We start from the raw sequence: 19036 nt of genomic DNA, 5'->3' as shown, positions 1-19036 counted from the left end.
ACGACGACAAAATAAGTTCGCGCTTCCACGTTTCGGATTGAAATATCTGGCGGCCCCAATTCCAGCCCTGCAAAATCTCCCTTCTCCACCGTCCCCTTCCGCGCCCAGATTGCTCAAATCCCTAATTCGCCGCCAACCCAAGCAAAGTTAGAATCGCCCCGCGTCTCGTCTCTTTCCCCACCTCTGTGCCGGACGACGACGACGAAGACGACGGTCGTGCTTCACCACCGCACCGGAGCTACCTCATCTACGCCCTCGTCCACCGCACCGGGTGGTCCACCGACAACGTCGGCCGCCGCAACCGACTTGCCTCACAGACACCGACTTCCACTGCATCAGGTGCGCTTCACCGACACCGTCTCCCAACTCACCGGGGCTACTTCACCGAGCACATCGTCGCGCCTCCGCCCCCGAGGCCGTTGGGGCTTCACCAACGGTCTCGTCCATCGCATCGTAGCGCTCCGCTGCCACTCAAGATCTGCATCCGTGCGCAGCCAGCCAGCGCATCACCCTTAATGGCTCTGAAGTGACCCGCACTCTAGCTAGGCGAGCATGCCCAAACGCCGGCCCGAACTAGGTATCCACACATCACTCCCTTGTGCACTGTTCCGACGATGTTTGGATATCCTTTCACTGTTCTCTTAGCTTACACGCCTATCCAACTCTGACTTTAACTCTTATTTCTTCTGGAGATATCTGAAACAAGCAAATCCATTTTTTAGCGAAGCATGACGTCGCTACAGAATCTGGTACACATCCTGCACCCGTATAACCTTGTAAGTATATGTCCTCCGGTGCAACAGCAAGGTCGATTCCTCTTATTTGATCAGCCATTCGCCATGTCAAAAATGCAGAGGGGGATGCAAGGCCTGCACATCCAAGCAAGTGGTAACATGGACTTGTACATGGAACATCCCAAGCGCAAGCAAAGCTGCAGTGAGCCTGTACAACGAGCTAGCGTAAGTCCCTGCATTTCATTTAATTCGTACTGGCATTCGTGTATGATTTGTGTGCAGTGGCGGATCCACGAATTCAAGTTACCAGGGCGAACATTTAACTTAAAAAATACGAAGGCACTTGCACACCGGAAATCAACATAACTTGAGAAATGTGAAGCTACATGCACTTTGAAAACCAGCTAATGATCCAAAGTAGTTCAGATTATAAACACTAAATGATGCAAGCACCAAAAAACACAAAATGCAACATGGTGTACAAGGATTACAAACATGGTCTGTACCTGCTTGAATTATTCGTTCTCTGGCTGAAAATGTCGAAGTGTAATTGCACCTATAACCAGTGCGCAAACTGCATATCAATATATCTATCCTGCACAAGTATGCCAATAGTTTCAAACAACATATTAGAAAAGTATTTATGCTACGTTGTCATGATACGGGGACTTTCTGGTAGATGGCCTCGATGTTTCCTCAAGCCATGAAAATGCACTATAATTTGCTTGTCATCAATGCGTGCAAATCTCTATGTCTCTCTCAACATAGCAGATCATCATTAGACACTAAATCCTTCAATGGGAGCTTGCAAAATGCTTGCATTAGATGCCTCATTAGACACTATATGTTCATCACCAAGAGCATGTAAAATGTTTGCATCAAATCCTTCATTACCAGTCTGTTCATTAGGCACTTCAGGCTCAAGAACAACATGAGCTTGGATGTTTGCACCGGAAACTTGATTAGATTCATCAGATTCAGTCAGTTCAGTATTGATTGGGGGAGTTATAAAATAAGTAGAAATTGGTTTCATTTTCTCATAGATTCCCTACATACAAGCAGTTTTACAACACCGTCAGGTTTAACTATTGGCCAGAAATTAAAGAGTTGAATTAGATATAATCAGGGATGTGATGTACCTGCTCGTTGCGCATGCTACTCTTGCAAGCTGCGACTACCCGTTTGCGCAAGCTCGATGTCATGCCCGTGTTGCCGCCGCTGCCTCCCACGCAGGCTACACCCAGGGTTGGATCTTCATCTTCTTGTCCTTCCGTTCGCTTGAAGCCTGGCGACCGCCCTCCAACGAGGGCGCGAGGAAGTGTTGTGTCGGTCTGTCCAGCGGCGGCTAGGTTAGGAGCGAACCAGACTGGAGGCTGGAGCGGATGAATTGGGATTTTTCCTGCTGTCGATCAATATGGGAGGCGCTCGTTTGTGCCGCGAGCCTGCTATAGGGCCTGCCTTGCACTTATGTTATTGGCCTATCCAAATTGAAATATTTTTCTTCATTTTTTTACATTGCCTGCTCGTGCGTTGGGACGAACAAAACTAGCCTGGGCCAACCTGGATGACTCAAACTAGGTGCAAACTTTCGAGCCACCCGACGCGGCCGCCCATACTAGCCCCTATGGTGGCGTCGCCCCTTTTTGCGTGTATGATAGGGGTAGTGAAAAATATTCCAGTGGCGCTTTTGATTTACCCATAGAATGGTTGAATTGCTTGTTTCTATGAACTGAGTTCGCCAATAATGTGAAGGATGCCAGTCTTTTCATCCTATTGTAGATTGCTTAGATCTCGATATGCCAAAAGTAATCGCATGAAATATAAAGTAAGAGCCAGTGTGATGTGTGTGGCTACAACTAGTCTGACTACACGTCCTCATATAACATATCAAGGACGCACCATCTTACTAGATTAACCATTCGACTTACCAATGCAGTGTGGGAAGAAAGAAGTATTGGGACTGCGTATCCAAGCAATTGATGCCATGGACTCCTTCGTACAACCTTCTAAGCGAAAAAGAAGTTGCAGTGTGCCTGTACAAAGAACTAGCGTAAGTTCAGTTACCCGCTTCTCGGAATTTTAGTTAGCCACTTATTGCAAAATTGTTCAATTACGTTGCTTGGCTTAATTTAGTTTGCTACTGATTACATAATGCCACAGCCTATTAATCCTATTATAGACTGCGCCTATCTATGTGTTTGATACTTACTGTTAAGAATTACCTGTTTGCCTGAACTTAAATAGCTACTTGTTTGTTTAACTGCTTTGCTGCTGCAACAACGGGTTACAATGATGTTAATAACTACTTTTTAGCACCAAATTGAAACTCTTTAATTCCTTGTTTGTTTAACTGGTTTGCTGTTATAACTCCCAGTTGAGATGTTTTGCTAACTTCAACTTTTCTGAATCCAATCGGAACTTTAATGGCAAAACAGGTTAGCCAAGATCAAGGAGTGAGGCCCCCATGGACGTTGTATCATCCCACAGTAGTGGCACCGGCCCAATCGTGCATTATGAATCGCCAACTCCTGATGCTCTAGAGGCTAAACTAGTGGTAGAAAGAGATTCTGCTTCTGCACTTAGATATGAAGTTGACATGTTGAGGAAGCAAACAGCACAATCAGTAGCAGTACTCAAGACAACCATTAAATATTTGGTGGATTTCAAAACGAAGCAAGTTGAGACTGGCCACATTGTTAAGGTCCTGAAGGAAAAAAGGAAATTAAATTCCCACTTGGTAAATCATAGGTGAAATGTTCCTTCCATCATTGAATAACCTTTGTGTTGTTTGTTCATGTAATCAATCAAACCATTTGTTTTAGAGATCATGTAATAATTGTTTTTGTTTTTTGTTTTTTGGTTTGTAATTTTATTTGAGCACAAGTCTGTATTAATTGATAAGACTCGGAGACATTTCATTTTGATTGCTGTGCCAGACCTACAAATATGCCAATCGGGATGAATGTGCATTCAGCAATAATAGTAGTATAGATGGACCATAAGTGGCACGCATCGGAAAGGGCGAAGATGTTGTAGTAGCTTGGCTAAAAAAGGATGCTATTGTAGCAAAGAAAAGTACAGCAGCCTGGCTTATGTATGTTAGTTGATATTATCGATCCATATACTCTATAAGTGTTTATACGTCTGTTAGTTCTATACATTCTTGGTTGATTGACTCGGTATTTGAATCTTGATACATCGCTTGTGTACATATCTAAATGGGAGTACACATTATGCTGCGTGTGACATTTGAGTTGGACATGAAGTGTTCCAAATATTCGAATTCACCTTAAACTGGATTCTAGCTTCTGAATTTGAGTATCGGCATTTGTAAACCATATTCATATATGACAGTGGAATACATCTTTGTCGTCCTTTTGAAGATATATAAAAACACATAGAATGATTTATAAAGATTCGTATAGGAATACAAAATGGATTCGAATTTAGTTGCCAGGGTAAACGTGGATGCTTATTGTCCCAAAATTCAAAAGAAGCGACAAAATGTCCACTCCCACGTCGGCTGCCCGAAGCCAAGTGTTTGGGAGATGGAAATTACTGTCTACCCATTACACGGACAATCCATCGGCCCGATTTCCACTGCTCTAAATAGGGTAGGATAGTAACTTCAATTAGACGTGACACGACCGCCTCTGAGCCCATTCCGACACGGTGGGCGCCAAACATGGGCGGCAAAACACATTTGATTCAAGCTCGTCCGAAAGACCTCTGTTTCTCCCTCCATTTCCCCATTCATACACGGTGAGCGGCAAAACAAACTCGACTCGGCCGAAATCGATGTAGGCAAATATTTTCAATAGGGGCAGGTTTGTAACTTCACTCAGACGTGACACAACCGCCCTACCTGTCAGCCCCGTTCATGCACCGTGGGCGCCAACCACCCTCTCCTCGCCCGAAATCGCTCTGGGCAAATATTGGCAAGATGCGAGATTACCGTCGTATCCCCAACAGACGAGATGTCCAAATTTTAAACGGGGGCTAAGTTCGTAACTTTCCCATATTTCAGACAGGCACGTCCCAAAAACATGGTTCCCCGTACCTCTCCCTCCATTTTCCCATTCATACACCGTCCGCGCTAGAACACCATCCCCACACCAGCCTCCGTCCGCCACCCCATCCATCGCCGTCGTCCTCCACCACATCCATCTCCGCCGTCCTCCACCACACCCATCGCCACCGTCCTCCACCATGCCAGAGCACCTACCAAGACCGCGTCGTCCACTGCTAGAGATGGACGTTTCTCATCCACGGCGACGGACCAAGAGCCTTGCATCACGTCCTCTCGCTTCATCGACATCGTCGTCCTCTTTGTCGGGGGCACTCACACGACCTTCTCTTCCACCGCAACGGTCCCCCGATGCACCCGTCTACCATCACAGATCTGCTTCAACACCACCGACAGCCATCGCACCCCCGATGCCTACACGGCGGCGCAAGAGAGGTGGTACTTCATATCTCCTCAACTTTTTGATCTCAACCAGAAAATAGATCTTAACTTGGTTACTCTACTTTCTTTTCAGCTCTTAGAATTTAGTTCTTAGTTCGAAGCAAACAATGGCAGCTAAATATCATTTCTCTGGTTTCCCCCTTTTATGATCACTATACGATCAGAATACGTGCTCCTGTCATAATAGCACTGCTCGACCCATGAAGCTAAACAAGCTTAGTTGTTCAAATACAAATCTGATATTATTAAAAACAGATTCGTTTAATTGGTCAGCTAAATGTTCCTAAATTAGTTTCAAAAATGCATGTTCGCCGCTCGGGTGTGTATCTCTACGGGGTGCCCATGGTGGGCCGGCCCACCCTGGGATTTTGGGTCGTCCCAGGCCCCGATTCCCCTATGTTCTGCTGCGCGCTTCCGATCTCTACTCGCCCCCAGCCGCCTGCCTCGCCGGCGACTTGCCATCCCCAGACGGCATGACTCTAGGAGGAGACGCCGGACTAACAGGAGGTCAGGAGCCGCTCGCCCAACAGCGTCACCGCTGCCCGGGCGCGCCGCCGTGTCTACCTTCCCAGTCCATTCAGGGCTCAGGCGTGGCGTGCAGCACCCACTAAGCCAACCCGATTTATCCTGAGATAAGTCCTCAACACTCAGCAGCCACTCCTCATCACCCATTTTCTAATTGATTCATTACTCATTAGGCAGGACTGTCATTAGGGTTTGTTGTGTGCTCAGTGCTACCTACACTTAATGGTGCAGATGTATTTCGGTAATCTTTAGTACCTGTAAAGTTCACAGGGTTTTCAAAATTCCGGCCCTAGGAACAGACACTAGTCATTTTGGATTGTTGGTCGTAGTGACATTGACCCAGATTACTACTGCAAGCCAGGTTTTTTGACAATTTTACTTGTCTTTCTTACTCATTCGATATAATATCCAATTATTCACGTCGATTAGTTGCAAACAATAAGTGCTAGACAAACTTCTTGATTCAGATTTTGGACGGTCTCTTACTGCAGTTACAATTCTGCATACTTGTCCTAGTAAGCTCACAAGTAAATGATTGATTCACTACATCTATGCTTGCCTTGTCATATTTGTTGTCAATATTCTTTTAGGGTGGACCACCCTGTTTCTAAATACTGCAACCGTAGACATGAGTGAATAGTATTTCTCTATGTGATCTCTTCCATCATGTGTGGGCAACAAACACTGCATTGTATAGAAAGAAAGTGTCATTTCCAGCTTTTACATAGGCTTCGATCTTTTACATGGAATACAATCTGCCTACTTGCTTTGTGTCGCACTACCAACACTCCACCCTTGAAGCTAAACATTATGCCACTCATAATTCCTTAGTTTATTTGTTCAAATACGAATTTCATATGATTCTAATGTTCCTACTTCAGTTTTGAAATGTGTGTCTGCCTGTTATAGAGACATAAGTGGTTTGTATTTCTGTGTGTGGTCTGGTCAGCACGGTTGGGGGTGAACTTTGCATATGCAGGGGTTTATAGGGAGACACTCTTCGAGTTGAATCTGCAATGCATTCCATAGATAATCTGACTGCTTTTTATGTTTTCATGAATCTCAGATTCTGAACAGCATCATAATGATTATGAGCTTGCGCGCATGAAAAGAATAAAGCAGACTGTCAAACTTGGCATTAAGGGACTGAAATCAAGTCTGGATGCAATGCAATGCAAACGCTCTCCACATAAAGATTCATGCTCAGAATATGATCCTAACAGTGATTCTGAGCTAGAGGGAGACCTAAGTCAATGTAGCTCCCTAGTGGAGGAGTCAGAGGAAGATGCCCTATCTTATTCACCCATCAAGGTGCTTGCTCTAACTTTCCAAGGTTATATTTGTCGCACATATCTTGCAACTGATGATTTGCATTGCTTCTACTTTGTTGAACTGCCATTAGCTTAGTTTACACATCGTGTATGTGAATACGCCCTGCCTATCCATTTTCAGTACATATTCCATCTGTCATCATACCATATTTATCCATTCAAATGTTGTTCTTGTGTATCAGACGTTCAAAAGGAAGAGGGTGATTGCTGATCGTGGAGGAGCACAAGCAAAGTATTTGGAAAAGGTAGTGGCACCTGATAAATCAAATAGCCCATTAGGTGTAGTTGCAATATCACCTGACCCACAAAACACCCCAACTCTAGCAGACTCTAGCCCTACTACACTGGTCATTTCTGATGCCCCAACTCAGCAGACCCCAACTGCAGCAAACATTATGATTATGCCAGTTGACATAGCACCAGCTCTATGATGCAAAACCCCCCTTCCAGCAAAGAGTACACCAAATCCAGTTGCCAAATCCCTTTTCGAACCAGAGAGAGCCCCAATTGCAGCAAATAGGACCCCTGTTCCATTTCTTCCCAGTTTTGAAGAGAAAGCTTATATTGTTGTCAGGAACTTTGTGCGCATCTTTCCTTCATGGAAAGATTATACCGCAGACACAGAACAATTTCCAGTCTTCCTCCGCAACTTACGCGTAAGTAATGTACTAATGTTATTCATGATCATTGTTGCATATGTTTCTGTTGACAGAAGACACAAGATTTCATTCTTTTAAATAGGCGAGGACCAAATTGGATTGTGAAGACGAGCAAGGGTTGGTTGCGCTTTTCAAGCACTTGTTGATGAAGTATCGTTCCTACCTGAGGCAAGCGCACTTCGATGGCAAGCCTCTAGACGAAATTTCTGTAAAGTCTCCGGTGCTACATTTATCCGACGGTGACTGGAATAACCTTGTTACACATTGGTCTCGGCTGCAGCGTAAGGTACTATCTATGATATCACATCACAATTTGAACTACATTTCTGCATTTGCCTTAACGTCTCACTTGTACAAACACTGTTAGCAGAAGAACATTCATTCTCAAGGGACTACAGAATCTCGCAACTATACTGCACACTGCATTGCTCTTGTGAGTACCTCTTGCCCTGTATGACCATACTTACTTTCATAGCTGTTTGATTATGTAGCATCACTGCACATGTTAGCCTCGTTATCGTCCATTTGGTGGACATTATAAGATCCGTATGGACTCTTACATAAATTTAGAATCAACTCAATGCTTTTGAAGAGGTTTAGCTCTGCAGTCCTCTTGTAAGGATTGAACGTCGTCTATCACTGTACTCACATTAACAGCTACTCCCTCCATCCCATAATATAAGAACGTTTTGTACAGTACACCAGTGTTCAAAACACTCTTGTATTATGGGAAGAGGGATTGGTTCATTGTGTAGCATTCTGCATCTTATCTCCCTCGCCCACCATTTACTAAAAAAGATCAGATCTATATTTAATCTTACCAAAAAGTAGAATACACAGACAATACCAGTGCAGAAGTGTAGCCCATTGCTCTTGTCAGTACATTTTGTCCTGTAATGCTTGTACTTCCAGGGATTGGTAGTTGATTATGTAGCATCAATCTTCATCTTATCTTCATTATCCTCTATCCCTTCCAGTATTATCATATCTATAATTACTCTCTACAAAATATAGAGTACAGGCAATGCTTATGAAGAAGATTATGTGCTGAAATTCTTGAGTTATCCTTCCCTTGACATGGACAAGGGTATTATAAAGCCGGTGTTAACTGTTAATGTAAGTCAGTCCTTCTAAAGCCTTTATCCTCAACTGCTGTTTAATTTTCTCATACTCCCTATCGTTTACTGTTGTTTAGTTTGCTGTTTCTACCAAAATGCATGTTCGCAAGAACCATAAGTTCTAAGTTTTACTTGTAAAACCAAATTCCTTATTCATACCACGCACATTACTCAATACTCCCTATATGTATGCTTGTTTTTGTGGATCTATAATCCAGTGTGTGGTGAAGCAACCCACGTTTGCACCTTGTCATCTCCTGTTTTATCTTACTGATGTGGCTGATGATATGAACAACATGCCATGCACATTAACCAAAATAGATACAATGATTTTCTTTGCCCTTCATCTATGCTTGTTATGTTGACATGGTAATCCAGTAGTGTGGTGAAGCTCCCCGCATTATGAACAATGCCAAATTATGCTATTGATATTTTGAACTTACTCTTTATTTTCTAATTTGAAATTGGATGGAATTGACAGCACAGTTATCATCTTTGTTTATACACATGCAAAACCTGTCATCTCTCTGCTTTGTTTCAGGGCGATATGCCTGATGGCATGCACAAGTCTGCTGAAGGCTGTGAGACAAACCCAACATATATTGCAGCAAAGAAGGCAAAACATCTTGAAGATAGCGAGACAACCCCAAAGTCTTGTCTTGATGCAGTGTTCAAGTTACTTGAGACTAGCAGTCAGACAAGCTCACAGAATTCGTTGCCTGAATCAGTTCGACTTCTTCAGTCCCAAGTTCTAGCAGAAAGGCATTCTGCAACTCAACTTCGACTTGAAGTCCTATCTCTAAGAAAGATTGCGGAGAACACCAATGAGAACCTCATCGCTAAACAGCTACACCTGGAAGCTATGACCAACATGCTAGGCCGGTCTCACAGCCTTGCTCAGCATCTTGCGCAGCAGTTCCCGCGCAAGGCTAACCTTTCTTGAACTGTCTTGGAAGTGGTCTCGGTTCAGTATTATTTTGTTACGCTGCAATGGTGCCCAGTTTTTATAATCTGCTTCTTCGTTGCGCGTTATGATCACTGGTGGCGAACTTCGATGCCCAGTGGATGTAATATACCATAAATCCTTTATTGTATAGTGTAGGTTTATTCTTAGTTACTATGCCGTAATTTCTTTATTGTATAGAGTAGGTTTGTTCTTAATTCCTACTAGTTACTGCCATCATTCGTTATCTGAAAAAAAAATCAGATGTAGTCGACCGGGCCGAAACATTCGCCTCTAACGGGCCTGGTGTTTAGCGGGCCACAATTGGGCCGGCCTGCATCTTTCTTGGTCCCGAATCATTGGGGCCTTCACACTTTGCACGAGGCCCACAACTTACACCGGCCTATATTTTAGTTGGGCCTTTTGTGGACCCAGCGCTTAGTTTGGCCCAGGTAGCATTGGGCCATTAACAGGCTGAATATTGTACTGGCCTGTTACGGCCCAGATGAAACCATGGGCCTTTAGCAGGCCGAAATGCATATTGGGCCTCAATTTTCACTAGTCGTCGACGGGCCTTCAGCAGGCTGAAATGTAGACCGGGCCTTTTTGGGCCCAGTTATATCACGGGCAGTTACCAGGCCGAAACATATCTCGGGCCTTAGTTGGCCCACTGATATCATGGGCCCTTAAGAGGCCGAAAGCTTAGTACAGACATCAACGGGCCGAATTATGCGGCAGACCTTTAACAGGCCCAAAGTCACGTTGGGCTTAACTGTTGCCACCTTTATCACGGGCCGTTAGTGGGCCCGATGTCCTATCGGACCATATATGGCCCATGGGCAGCACGGGCCATTCCCAGGCCGAAAGTCACACCGGGCTGAAATGGGCCCATGTCTACATCGGGCCTCTAACAGGCCGAAAGTCACTGGGCTGTAATTGGGCCCAAATATTCGGCGAACAATTAACGGGCCAGATCTGGCTTCGGGCCGTAAATGGGCCCAAATATTCGGCAAACAATTAACGGGCCAGATCTGGCTTCGGGCCGTAAATGGGCCTTTATTAAGCAGGTTGTTACTGGGCTGGCCCACTAGTACCTGAGTAAGTACTATGGGCCTTTGACTGGGCCGGCCTTTTTAACCTATATGGTCCTTTGTTGGGCCATGCCACGTGTCGATGTATCATAGGCGCTTTGGGTCCAATGAGTGGATGACATCTGTCCCAACAGTGAGCCGACACGTGTTTCCTCCAGCCAATGATGATTTTACACGTGGAAAATCCCCATTGGTCGGGGCTGTTAACGGGTTATCGGATCCAAAACCGGACCCGATAGCTTAACGGCGTTCCGTTACGGTGGATGCCATGTGTCGGTCACCCTTGACGAAAGCACTTATGTGACGCGCGATTTATCGTCATGGAAGTGGACACTTCCGTGATGATAATTTTGGTAATGTCATGGAACACTTCTACGACAGCACAGGTATGACTATCTTGATTCTGTCATAAATTTGTCATGGATGTACATGCATGACAAAAAACGTGACCTACTGTGACAAACACGTATCATCACGGAAGTGTATATTTTTGTAGTGACACTCGTCACCGGGTTCCACTTCCAAAAATCTCAGACGACTGCCCAGAGGTTGAGTACACCGGTATTCTACGTGAGTTCAAATACGATCATGGTGACTGTCGTCTACGGAAGATAGCAATTTGTCGAGTTCCCAACCACTCTTGGGATTACACAAACTATGAAGTTGTTGCTATCTTCGACAAGCTTGTTGCCTTCCTTACTTCCACGCCTCGATGGATATTGCTCAAAAATCAATTTCTGTACACGGATGAGTACTGTGATGCAATTCAATACGAGGGTCTTGTGTTTGCTGCCACCACTCGTGGCACTGTTTTTGCATGGAATCATCATGCTTTCGGTACGTTTGTCTTCCACCGTAATTATAATTGTTTCATCCACATGCATGTGGGTTAGCTAGTTTTGCGTTACTAATTAATTAACCTTCTTGTGTTTCCAAAGTCCTGTGAACATTCCACCACCTATACTTGAAAAAAAATTAACCAAGGGGGGATGGCGATGCTGATGATCACGAGCATGAGGACGAGCAGGACCCATATACTCAGTGGCGCCTGGCAACTTATTCCGATGGATCACCTCTTCTTGTCTGTATACAGGGCATTGCTGATGTTACTAAGGAAGCAGGTGTTGTCTCGCATGGTCGCACTCTCCGGACCTATTCCAACATCCGTTGCAGGGTATTCGGGATGGATACTAGTGTACTAGCGCCAACACCTTCTCCCTGGTTCAGTATTGAAAGTCTTGGAGGAAACTCGCTATTCCTTGGACAAAAATATCCAATGATGGTGGAAGGCGATCCAGCTGCTGTTGACACAACGTTACTACCATTTATGAGAAGCAACTGTATCTATACCTCGGACATTGCTATGCTTCCCTACCGTCCCAATATGGGTCTTGACATAGGCCGCTTCAGCCTGGATGATCAGTCATGCGTTGGTCTCGAGATTGACAGTAGCTGGCCCTTCCTAGATAATCACTTCTGGTTCAAAGCAAGTGTTTCCAACGCTGACGAGTGGTTGAGCTGAAGTTCATTTCATCACTTTGTTATTTGTTGTGTGAGAAAAACTTTACTTTACTAGAATGTTTTGTTGGAAATGATCTATAATCCAACGTGTATCCTCGTTGTCGTTGTGGGTTGATGACTTGTTGTATGTAATCAATGGTACATTTGCATATGCGTCCATCAACTCACGCCTGCTAGTGGTGTCCATATGAACAGTGCTAGTGATTTTAGTTGCAAAAATTAGATAGTGCTAGTGATTTTTAGCTGCATATTTTGACAAATCGCAGTGTTACAAGGTTGACAAATGGCAATGTTACTAGATAAACAAATGTCAATCTTTCCAGTTTGACAAATGGCAACATACCCAAAATGACAGATATGCAAATCTTACCCAATTGTTTGTACGTGGTTCCACACGGGTCATGCAAAACAACCATTTGCGTTGAAGGGATGCAGAAATCCTGCTCAGCACATTTTCCCTTGGCTTCCTGGGGAAGCTGTCGGTTTGCATACGGGTGTTCTAACTAAAACGTTTGCGATGAGTGTTTTATATTTAAAAACCATCGACGTTTTTTTTAAGAAAATCGTTTGATAAGTCTGTACATTAAGAGAGAAATACGCAAGTTCGTTCAAACCATATCTTTCATTCAGTCACACTGCGAATTTATATTCATATGATCAAGAATTTGAGATACAGTATTAAACCCCAAAAAAACTATTTCCGACGGCGGCGGAGGCGGCGTGCCGCGCCGTCATTGTCCTTGTCATCCTCTGGGATGCCGTCGTTGAAGTCTCCAAGGCAGCACAAAATGTTCTTCACTAGTAAATCAAACATCATGTCGTCGCGCGATCGATGGGCGGGGCACGGGAGGACGGCAACTGGCGCCGCTGAGAGGTAGCGGTCGACGGCAGCGTCCCATGCCGCTGAGGGGGGCGCGCGCACGGGCACGGGAGCGGCGGGTGCAGCCAAACGCACGGGGACCGGCGCCGTGGTGGGTGGACGGGCGCGCACGGGCAAGGGAGCGGCGGGTGCAGCCAAACGCACGTGGGCCGGCGCCACAGTGGGTGGAGGGGCGCGCACGGGCACGGGCACGGGCGCTGGTGCTGGCATGTACACGAGCTCGCGCGGGTCCGCAGAGACCTCGCTAATGCCCGCGGCTTCCAGCTCTGCGATAGTGCTCGGACTAGCCCGTCAATGCTACGGGGATGGTCGCTGGCGCGGGCGCGGGGATGGGAGCTGGGACGGGAGCAGGGTCAGCAACCCCCGCAGCCAACTCGTTCTAGGCCATGTCCATGAGGCCCCATTCCTCCTTATTTTCTATCTCCTCCGGCTCATAGTCGACTTCACCAAACTTGAAGACTAGTGGTAGATGATCATTCTGCGCCATGGCGTTGGTGGAGGTCTGCGGGAGGGAGGGGAATGGGAGGTGAACAGTAAGGCCGCCCGTATTGAACAGCGGCTTGGGCGCCATTAATGGAGAGGAAGGCGGGCGGCCATGGAAGTCAAAGAGCTCGCTTCCCAGTGAGCCTGCGCATTGGAGGACAGCTTGCACGCCTCTCGGTCACCATTCACACCGGACTGCGCTCGCACGCCTCCTGTTCAGTCAAGGTCAAGCAGCTGTCTGCACGGCACCTCCTACAACCATTAAAACCAAGACACGTGGCGTCACATGAATGGTTAACAGAACGCACATGGTTTGAATTATACAAACGTTTGAGATATTAAAGTGGCAGCTATTTTTTCAAAATGCCTTTGTTGGCTGTCATTATTCGAGTGCGCCTTCTCTCAAAATGGACACGAAAAATGCCACAGCATGTCGGGTGCCATTCCATGATAGCATGCAAAGTTTCATGAATTTCAGACGAGTTTTGGATTTACTAAAATTTAAAAACCAGGCATCTCAATGTTTTGCCGGCAAACAATGGTGCCCTGGTGTTTGAAAATCATTCCCATTTCTTGCATGGGACCTAAGCATGCACCCAAGGACACAGATTTGATTTTTCAACCAATTTATATGCACTGGAGCATGTGCATGTAGTTCAAATTTGAATTATGCACATAAATGCATTGAAAACTCAGTTAATGCATAAAAATGTCCAAAGGAACCCTGAAAAATCCCAAAATTGACACAACACTCCTGTTGTTCTATGCCAACACGAGAAAATTTTTGAAAGCAATAAGAGGATATGGATATCATTTCGTCCCCAAAGGTGGGACGTCTATCGAAACCATCATGCTTGTTGTGAGAAGCTCTGGTTTCTGAGAAGCATATACCCGAACCTGCCCCAAATGGGACAATTTTTTTACCACGGCATGTTGATGCCGCTCCATGATAGCATGCCAACTTTCATGAATTTCAGACGAGTTTTGGATTTACTAGAATTTAAAAACCAGGCATCTCAACATTTTGCCGACAATCAACAGTGCCCTGGTGTTTGAATTTCATTCCCATCTCTTGCATGGGACCTAGAAATTCACCCAAGGACATAGATTAGATTTTTCAACCAACTCTTGCATGGAGCATGTGCTTGTAGTTCAAATTTGAATTATGCACATAAAATGCCTAGGAACCCCAGTTAATGCACAAAAATGTCCAAACAAACCCCGAAAAATCACAAAAATTGACACAACACTCCTGTTGTTCTATGTTGACACTAGAAAATTTTTGAAAGCAATAAGAGGTAATGGATATCATTTTGTCCTCAAAGGTGGGACGTTCCCTATCGAAACCATCATGCTTGTTGTGAGAAACTCTGGTTTGTGAGAAGCTTATGCCCGAACTTGCCCCAAATGGGACAAATTTTTTACCACGGCATGTTGATGCCGCTCCATGATAGCATGCCGAGTTTCATGAATTTCAGACGAATTTTGGATTTACTAGAATTTAAAAACCAGGCATCTCAACGTTATTTTAGTACGAACTCTTGAATAGATCGAACGGAAAGAATAGCTTTGAGGTGGTTTCTTACCCTACAAACAATTTATTCTTATGTTCTCCGCTAGATAGGAACTTTGGAGTGATTCTTCATCGTACTTTGAGGGGTGGTTATATGATCCAATTATATTAGCATTATTGAGAGGTTGCACTAGCGAAAGTACGGACCCTAGGCCTCATTTTCAAGCATTGCAATACCGCTTTTGTGCCCGTTTACTATTTGCTACCTTGCTGTTTTCATTTATTCAGATTATAAAAATATATTTCTACCATCCATATTACACTTTTATCACCATCTCTTCGCCGAACTAGTGCACCTATACAATTTGCCATTGTATTGGGTGTGTTGGGGACAGAAGAGATTTCTAGTATTTAGTTGCAGGGTCGTTAGAGAGAGACCATCTTCATCCTACACCTCTCATGGATTGATAAACCTTAGGTCATCCACTTGAGGGAAAATTGCTACTGTCCTACAAAACTCTGCGCTTCGAGGCCCAACACGTGTCTACAAGAATAAAGTTGCCTAGTAGACATCAGACCGTCACTTGATATATCTGGCTGAGCTCTCGAAGAGCCTTTTTTCCTTTTATTGTTTGAGGCGAGCGTCTCGTATACCATAAGAACATTGTGGTCCTGTGGTGAAGCCGCGGACTGCTCTCTGGAGGTGTAAGTCCCAAGATTGGCTCGCCATATTTGGCCACTTGTCTTACCACCCAACAGGCTCGAAGTCTGTGGGTCGGGTTTGCGTCTAGCAAGACCGAGTGTATTGGGCACGGTTTATCCAGCAACTCGTCCACCACTGATCTAGGTCCGGTTTTCTTTTCGTCGGGCTCGCGTTCCACCGACCGATGTGTGTATGCTCGTTTAACGTGAGATTTTTCGTGCAGTGCGGCCGGCGGTGACCCCATGCTCATCTGTTGTGCCCTCCACGTGTTTTCCATGGCGCAATACTTGCGTATGTCTGATAGTCTGGTGAAGCTTTGGACTCGGCGGCAAGCGAGGGCGTTCAAAAGGCCCTCGTCCTTGAAGGTGAACTGGAAAGCTTTGATTACCTCTTTGTCGCAGCAAGATGGCATCTTGTTTTTTGCAAGGAAAAATCTAGCCTAATAATGACGGATTGTCTCGTTTGGCAGCTGTTTGACATTCATGAGGTCCCATATGTCCGGATTTCCCGAATCCGGGGAGTATTTCGCATGGTGGGTGGGTGGGAAATTTTTTGGGATTCCCACCTGCGGTGGACCCGAACTATCCTCAATAGGAGGTTGAGTTGCGTCCAGTTTTGACCGCGCAGGGTTCGGATCCGGACTAATGTGCGAGGCCGGATCCTGCTTTAGGGCTCCAGTCCGGATGTATTTCTGGGCTGGTGCTTGACTCTGAGCTAGAGACTCGAGTGTACATTGTTTTTAGCTTATAAGGTTGTGTACCTTCCTGGGCCTCTTCAACGGTGGCGACGAGGTGCGTGACCGGAGGGGTGTTGATTTCTCGGTCGTCGGGTTTAAGCCCAACCTGATCATAGGCCGTGGGCCTCGTAACGGAGATTCCCATTGCGCGGAATAGACTTGCAAGGTGGTCTGCCGGCTGGGCACACGGGGGTGCCAAACACTCCAGAGATTCGGCGGGGGGTCTTGTGGACGGTCTGTCGGAGTCAGGCTTGAAGGTCGGACCCTCGGAGACATCTGATTCTTTTGGGTCTACTGGCCCCGGGGTTGATGCCCCCGAGCTGGCGGGTCGCTCCATGGGGGCGAAGCCTTCAATCTGGTCGAGGCGACCAATGTGATTGGCGCATAATAATACACCACCGAACACGAAGAGATAATCCGGGGCGGGGAAGCCCTTGGCACAGGTGTGGTCTCTAACGACCGGTTGAGCCATCGATTCTTTCGGCAATCCAACAACGGACCTCTCAATGAAAGCACCAATGTCGGTGTCAAAACCGGCAGACCTCGGGGTAGGGGGTCCCGAGCTGTGGATCTAGAATCGATGGGGAACAAGGGACGATGAACACGGTGTTTACCCAGGTTCGGGCCCTCTCGAAGTGGTAATACCCTACGTCCTGCTTGATTGTATTGGATGTATAGTATGGTTACAGAGTAGATCTACCTCGAGACCAGCATGAGCTAAACCCTAAGGTGATGAGGTGATGAATATAGCACTAGCCCTAAAGACTACAACCCTCGGTTATATAGACACCGGTAGGGTTAGGGTTACCGGAGATAGATTACAATAAGGGGTAAAGAGATCCTGCCTATCCTTGACTTGGAGGGTACACCGCAGCTTCATAGACCTCCTGTCGTTGTACGACTTCACCAGTCCGGCCCATAGTCAATGGGCTGACACCCCGAGGACCCCTTAGTCCATAACTCCCTCACCGGGCTTGGCAAACACGGCGCGACGCGTCGTCAACAACGTCTTCTTCCAAGGACACCACTACTTCGACACCACTGCGCCCATGACTAACTTGACGCCTCCTTGCGCCCGTGGCTCCACGGCGACTTCCTGGACACCAGCTACCCCGACTCGACATCGACCACGGCATTCTTCGCACGGCTACATCACCCTACGCTCTCAACTAAATCGACAAACGGCACAAAGGGCTACCGCCTTGCTTGAGCAACCTTGTCGGTTTCCTTCCAGCCACGACTTTCGCGATGCATCGACCATTACGACTGTGGGGGGTGTCCGTCGGCTTGTCTTCGGATTCTTCTCCAGTCTCACTGTCTGTGTCGCTCCCGTTGTAACTGCGGGGGGATGTTGAGTATTATGATTATTATGAAGTATAGGATAGACTAGGATTTGGTCCTGCCTTGTCTTGTACTCCAAGTTGGTCATTCTACTCCTATATATATGCCCACGAGGCTCAAGCAATAAACAACGATTCCACCAATCCCTCTCTATCCCTTCTAACACTTAATAAGCTCATTGCACGAGATTGAGTTGGGGTTGCCGCTTCTCCATTCTTCCTTTGTCGTCATGGTGAGGGATGGGGACACGATGAGTGGCTTGAGCTTGGCACACTCATATGATGTGTGGTATCGTCGGGTCTGCTGAAGAACTCGGAGCAAGTATTACTACTACTTGAGCAGAACATCAGCGATGCCCGTGGAGGAGCTGCGGAGCTTGTTGGTGGTGTCTTCTTCTTCGAGGAGATTTGGCACTATCCCACCCTTTCATTGACTCTTTAGTCGAAAGGCGGCCTCCTATTTCTTCGTCGCCTAGTCATGATGCCAAAAGAGAGGCACCTTGGCTTTGGCTTCGACGTATGCATCCTAAGCTTTCTTCAAGCATTCGTGCATGAGGTGGAGGTGGTGCAGCAGCGATCTCATTGCCCCATGTGGTTTGTGCTGATGGCGGTGGAATTGACTCATCGCTCAAGCCTATCATTGCAGGACTACATTGCAGTTTGGATGTTGCTTTTGGGAACCTTCTTGCAATGTTTATGGACCTAATTATGAATTTCATTTTTTCCCGGGGAGGGGAGGGCCAGGAGGAGGGGTCGTCGAATGTGTTGCATTGTATTTTTTAAAATTAATGTTTTTCCTTTATTAAGGCGGCTCTAGGTCCTTCGAGACCCTTCTCTTGGATATGTTGTATTGTGTTGCTTTTTAGTTAAGGCGTCTCTGGGCCCTTCGAGACCCTTCTCTTGGATGTGTTGTATTGTGTTGCTATTTAGTTAAGGCGGCTCTGGGCCCTTCGAGACCCTTCTATTGGATGTGTTGTATTGCGTTGCTATT

The sequence above is a fragment of the Triticum aestivum genome, chromosome 7D (assembly GCF_018294505.1).
Source record: "Triticum aestivum cultivar Chinese Spring chromosome 7D, IWGSC CS RefSeq v2.1, whole genome shotgun sequence".
Taxonomy (NCBI): Eukaryota; Viridiplantae; Streptophyta; class Magnoliopsida; order Poales; family Poaceae; genus Triticum; species Triticum aestivum.
This window is presented reverse-complemented; position numbering follows the sequence as displayed.